This window comes from Centruroides vittatus, unplaced genomic scaffold (assembly GCF_030686945.1).
Source record: "Centruroides vittatus isolate TY-2023 unplaced genomic scaffold, ASM3068694v2 contig_113, whole genome shotgun sequence".
Taxonomy (NCBI): Eukaryota; Metazoa; Arthropoda; class Arachnida; order Scorpiones; family Buthidae; genus Centruroides; species Centruroides vittatus.
The window spans coordinates 430,859-437,330 of NW_027120725.1; positions in this window are offsets into that span (position 1 = coordinate 430,859).

Sequence of the window (6,472 nt, forward strand, 5' to 3'; positions counted from 1 at the left end):
GCAACCAGCTCAGCTTGAAAAACAGAACACCTATCATCTAAACGATAGGTCTGTTGACACACTTCTGTACCATTGTTGTAGATGACAAAACTGCAACCCACCGAGTCATTAAGGCGGGATCCATCCGTATAGACATTTATGTGGCAAGACTCGTTACTGTTGTCAGTATTTGTGAAGTAACCTTCAGGGGATGAGATATCACTGAAAGGGTAGTGCCACTCAACGTCATCATGTTTCACTATGCCAACGTTCGTTTGGATGTCAGTCCCCCACCTGAGATGTTGATACTTTTGTTTCTGAAGAATAGCTAGGTCTATTGGCGGTTTTCTTGCCAAGACTTGTAAACAACGGTTGCTCATTGTACGATATGCTTTTGTTATAAGCAGTAACGCACGTCTCTGGGCAGAAAGAAGTTTTCGATTTGGGTGGGTCTTATTAACAGCCCACCCCCAAGTCCCGCTGGCATACATAGAAGGCAGAAAAATGCTGTCGTAAATAGTTGACATGGCGTCCGCAGATAAGCCCCAATCTCTCTTTGCCACCTGGCAAAAGCCTACATGAGGAGTCCTGTCCTACTGGTAACATAGTAGTGGGTAGGGACATTTTTTTTTTCATTAGAGATCATCACTTCCCCTCTCGGGGATCAGTCTCCCCGCACCGCTGACGCACAACGGGGATAGAAACTAGCATACATGGGAATTTTCATCCAAAACGTAACAACAGAACAGTACATATCGAATAAAAGAAAGTACTAAACTGAGCACCCAGCTCAGAAAGTAAAATTAACATCGAAATAGAGCCACTTTGCTCTTCAAAATGGTAGAAAAAAAGTTCTTTAACTTGTTAAAAGTAGTTTCCTTCCTAATAAGATGGTACAACTCACAGGGCCAAGCTAACCCTTCCTCCAAAGCCGTCCACTTTAAGTAATACCTGTCCTCTTCCCATTGAGTACAATCGTACACAAGATGATCAAGAGTTTCAATTTCCTCTCCACAGGCACACGTAGCATCACTAGATAAGTTGAACCTTCTCCGATAATTGCCCAGACCATCATGACCAGAAAGGCACACCAAGATTGTCCGTTGCATTCTGAACCATTTCATCTGACTAAGCCTCTCTTCGACATTGGGTAGAAATGTAAAAGTTCTTCGTCCTTTATCGCTGTGTATCCAATCTTTTTGCCATTCCCTGATTGACAAAATCCTCAGCTCCTTCTTTACCCAGCTGACAGGAACATAATGGAAAACAAAATCGTTACCAATAGCCGCCTCCTTTGCCAAGTAATCTGCACGCTCATTACCAATGATACCGGCATGTGCCCGAACCCATTGGAATTGAACCTGAGCCACCAGATTATTATCACATAACATAGTATGGATCCGAAAGACTTGCGCATGAGTGGAACTCCTATCCAACATGGCCTCTAAAGCACTCCGACTATCAGTATTTATCCGAACTCCCTCCAACCGATGATTCTTGATACACCAATCCACGGCCTTTTCAATTGCCAGTAGCTCCGCTTGGTAAATGGAGCAATATAATTCCAACGTAAACATTTCGTGATGGATTTCCTCCTTGAATTCATAAACAACAAAACTGGCACCCGTACCCGAATCCAACCGGGAACCATCAGTATAAATATCCGTCATTATTTTGTAAACAGCCTCAACATTAACAGTACACCTCTTGGCTGGATGTGGCAAATATTTAACCGGAACACTCCTGTCGAGATTACGCAGATTAAACGAAAGACCAAACAAATTGTCCTCCCTAGTATTCTTTATCCAATACCGCTTTGCACGTTCCTCAATAATTAACTCCACAGGCGCTTTGCCCGCCAGCACCATAAGGGCCTCCGTCGAAGTGGTCCGAAAACATCTCGTCATCCGTAATAACGCCGTCCTTTGCGCCTGCCGAAGACACCTCTGTTGCGTAGTATTTCTCGCCTTATCCCACCAGGCTGACACAGCATAAGTCATGATTGGTATAAACATCCCGTCGTAAATTGCCTCCATAGCATCTGCTTTTAACCCCCAGGTGCCGCTTGCAACCTGGGCAAGCTTAGAAAAGATAATATTACTTTTAATCTTCAAGTTCTTTATGTGCTCGGTCCAACTCAACCGATTATCCAAAATAACACCTAGGTAACGCATATGAGGAACTATAGCAATCTTCTCACTTCCAATCTTAATTATTGGAGGCCGCTTCTGAAGAGCAGAAGAGAAATTCCTTGCAAAAACCATCGCTTGAGTCTTCTTAGGATTAAAGAGCAACTTACTCTCCATCCCCCACCGGACTATATCCTCTAATAGACTACTGCAACTGACCTCAATATCCAAACGGGACCTGCCTGGGCAAACCACCATAATATCGTCGGCATACGCTGTACAACGAATCCCTTTATCCATAATCTTCCGTAGAATAATATCAAATTGAATAATCCAGAAGCTTGGCCCAGACTTCGAGCCCTGTGGGCAACCCCTTTCGAGGGTCTTCTCAACCTCGATGTAATTTAGAGTATACCTAGCTGTACGCTCAGTGAAGTAATCCTTCGCCAGATCATATAAGTTCCGTGGACAATGAGTTTTTCGTAGTTGATGCAGAATAATCTGCCACCACGCACAGTCAAATGCACCTTTAATGTCTAGGCTAATCGCAACTGCATACTTGGCATCATGCAATACATCCTTAATATCCTGAATCACCTTATTGATCGCATCATCAGTGGCTCGTTGAGCCCTAAAACCAAATTGGACCTCACTTAACAGGTTGTCATGCTCCCAATACCACATAATTCTTTTAATCATTAAGTCGTCGAGAATCTTCCCCATAACAGGCAAAAGACTAATTGGCCGAAAGCTGCTAGGATCCTTCATGTCCCTTTTACCTGGCTTTGGAACTATCACAACCTTTGCCTTCTTCCACCTGGCAGGGAAAACGCCATGTAGCAAACAAGTATTAAAAACCTCCCGGAGAACATCCGGACAGACTTCCCAAATTGCCTGAACTATCTGAATGACCATGCCATCCTCACCAGGGGCCCGATTGGCCTTAATTTTCCTCATACACTCCTTGATTTCCTCAGCAGTAAAAGGAGGGTCGTCCCGCTCTATGTAGCATTCATCCACCTCGTGCCTGATTTGCCGATGAATTTCTTGATCAGACCAAATATCATCCAATGGGAAGAAGTGATCAAGTAGAAACCTCATAGTATCACCTATGGAAGTGGTATATCCAGAAGGAGTTAGAATTGATGTAGGAATAGTCCTTGGCTTTAGTTTCCCAGTACTTATCTTGAAAATAAAATTCCACGGGTTAGCCGAATTTTCTTCACAGTAGGTTCTCCATGAAGCCAGCTTATAATCCTTAATCTTAGCCTTGTAATACCTCTCAGACTCCAGGTAGGCATTCCTCCGTCTGCTCCTTTCAATACAGTTCCGGCAACTCTGGAACCTCCTCCGCAACCTATTATTATTCCTTCTCAAATTCGTAAGATCACTATTCCACCATGGAACAAGGTGCCTTCCTGGATGCCTTAACGGGATACAATCCACACAAATATCATCAATCTTCTGTAACACAATATCCAGCTTATCTTTAGCGTCCTCCCTAGTTGGGGAGTTTCGATGAATCAACGGACCGAGATCCCTAGTACACCTGGTTAGGAACCTTGACCAGTTAATCTTATTAATATCGAACCTCCTGCTCACAATCCTCTCACAAACCTTTGGGAGGTGAATATTAAACGAAATAGGTGAATGATCACTGAGGCAGCTATCCGTCCTCACTTCCCAGTCCTTTATCCAAGCAAGTCCCTGATTATTACTGATGGTGAGGTCAATCCAGCTTTGTCCACGTGGACCCACAAAAGTTGGTGGAGATAATGGATCATTAATAACATGTAACTCCTGCTCAACCAAAAAGTCAACGAAATCATCAGCCTCCAGATCCTGCACAGTACCACCCCAACTGGGGGAATGAACATTAAAATCACCACAGAATATAATTGCATGACCCGGGAACTTCCGCACAATCCGCTCAATGTTATCCAATGTGCTAGTAATCGAATCACCAAATGGCCGATATAGACTAGAAATAATAATTCGTTGACCATAAACTAGCACCTCACAGCAAACGCAGCACAAATTACTTAAGTCCTGATGAAAGAGAACATCTATATCATTGTTAGAAAGAACTACTGCAGCCAGTGGTCGCCCACCATCCACCTGAAGTACACGTAACCTCCTACCTAGGCAGGCCACTGTACCATGAATCGAGTACGGCTCCTGTATTATCGCAATATCTATCTGTTCCATCCATTTATTCAGTTCAGAATTGGCCGCAACTGCCTTTTGAAGATTAATTTGCATCACAGTAATATTCTGAATAGTATCAAGCGCTGTCGTCTCCATAATCAGTTCTACTAATAGTTATCGCTTTTATTCTCTGAATAATAGGGCATTTCTTATCCAGGGCATTATGCCTTGTATCTCCTTGTTTTTCATTTTTGCAGTTTATACAGAACCTTATAGTGTTCCTGTTAGGGCAATCTCTATACCGATGTCCTTGACCACACTGACTGCAGACCGGAACTTCCTGAGTGCAATCCCGAGCAAAATGACCCATCTTGCAGCAGTGAAAACACTGCACGACAGGAACAAAATCATCCACAGGGCACCTGACCCAATTAACATTCAACTTCCCAATCCTAATCAGTTTTTTCCGTAAACTGGGCGTCACATCCACCACCCAACTAGTAGTCGGTTTATTCCTGCTCCCGAGAGCAAACTTCACCACAAAATCCTGGGAAAATTTATTTAACTCTTCCATAATCCTTATAGATATCCTCATTCTGATCAAAGACATACTTAAATAACTCGGCTTTGGCAATTTCCTTTGGAACAGCATGAATTATTACTTTAGGCAATTTCTTTTTAGGTTCCTTTGCCGACATGCCAGAAATGGCCTCTACAGCCTCTTTCATCTTTTGCTTATCTTCCTTACTGTCGAGTTCAACTGCGACTGCTCCATTCCGCAACTTCCTCAGACCTTTAATACCAATCCTCAAAACGTCCGGTTTAATGTTTTCCTTTATAATCCTCTTTGTGCGTTCTGCATCACCATCTTCCTCTCCTAGCGTTGGTTGCACTATAAGTACCTTTCTTGATTCCACAGGCCTTCTATTAACCAAAGGCGCTCCTGTAATAGCCTGAGCAAAAGTTTTTCCTCTAAATCCCTGTCCTTGACCTTGTATTTCATTCAGTTGTTCCTTTATACTAGTAACCATCCGCAGTAAATCCTCCTTCGAAGACAATAAATCGATAATTTTCTTGAACTTGTCCATAATCTGGGTAATATGATCTCTGGATCCTATCTTGGATGTCTTGTTGGCAATAAGATACTGATGAAGTTCCTCTTGTAGTTGATTAGCTGTGATGACTCCTGCACTTTTCCCTTTACCTTGCTGACTGGCTAGGCTAGGGAAGTTATCATCACGCACAAACGTTAGATCCTCCTCTTCATTTCGGGGAAGCACAACTTGTGTCCCCGGAAGTGGAGGCTCAAAAGCCATACCACCCCCAGGAAACTTGCCTGAATAGGCAAACGTAAAGTAAACGCAACCTGTCTTTGGTTTCCCTTTCGGTACTTGCGGGCCTCACCACTTGGAGGTAGACAGTCACTTTCCCAAAGAACACGAGTTAAACAACGAAAAGCAGAGCAAATAGCCTGAGAAATCGCCAAAAAACACACTCGTATAGTTCACAATTGGGACCAAGGCTCAGTGGGTAGGGACAATTTTTTTTTTTTTAATTTTGTTGGAACTCGTCATTCGAAGTGTGCCATATAGACACACTCGAGTTGACAGTTTTGTTTTGTTCACTCCGTTCCGCTTGCGCTCTACGGAGATATTAGGTTACATAATAAGGTTAAATGGTAACAGTATTAAAGATAAAAAGCGCGACACTAGGACTTCCTTGATACAGGAAGAGAATATATACAAGGTAAAATAACTGTGTGTTGAACATAGCAACAAATTAGACTTAATGGGTTACATTTTTAAACTTATGATATAAAGTAATTAGATTAATTAACATAGGCAAAATCATAGAGTTATTTACAAGAAGAGGTTTTGGCATTGGCCAGACGAGATTCACAAGCTCACAGGTCTTCTTTAGCTGTAGCCGTGCACCCTCCAGCCGGATACAGTCATAGATTGCATGGTCCGGGTCTTCTATTGCAGCACATGATGAGCAGAGGTCCGTATCTGCGTGTCCGTACTTGAAAAGGTAAGAGTTGAAGTACCCATGGCCAGAGAGGAAGGCGGACAGGTAGTGATTGAGCTTAAAGAGGCTGTTTTTGAGATGAGTGTTGACGTCTGGTATGAAGGAGTAGAGTTCTCTACCGTTGGTGGTATCTTGCCAGTTCTTTTGCCAGGCTGAACGGTAGTGTTCTTGTACTTGGAATTTCACAA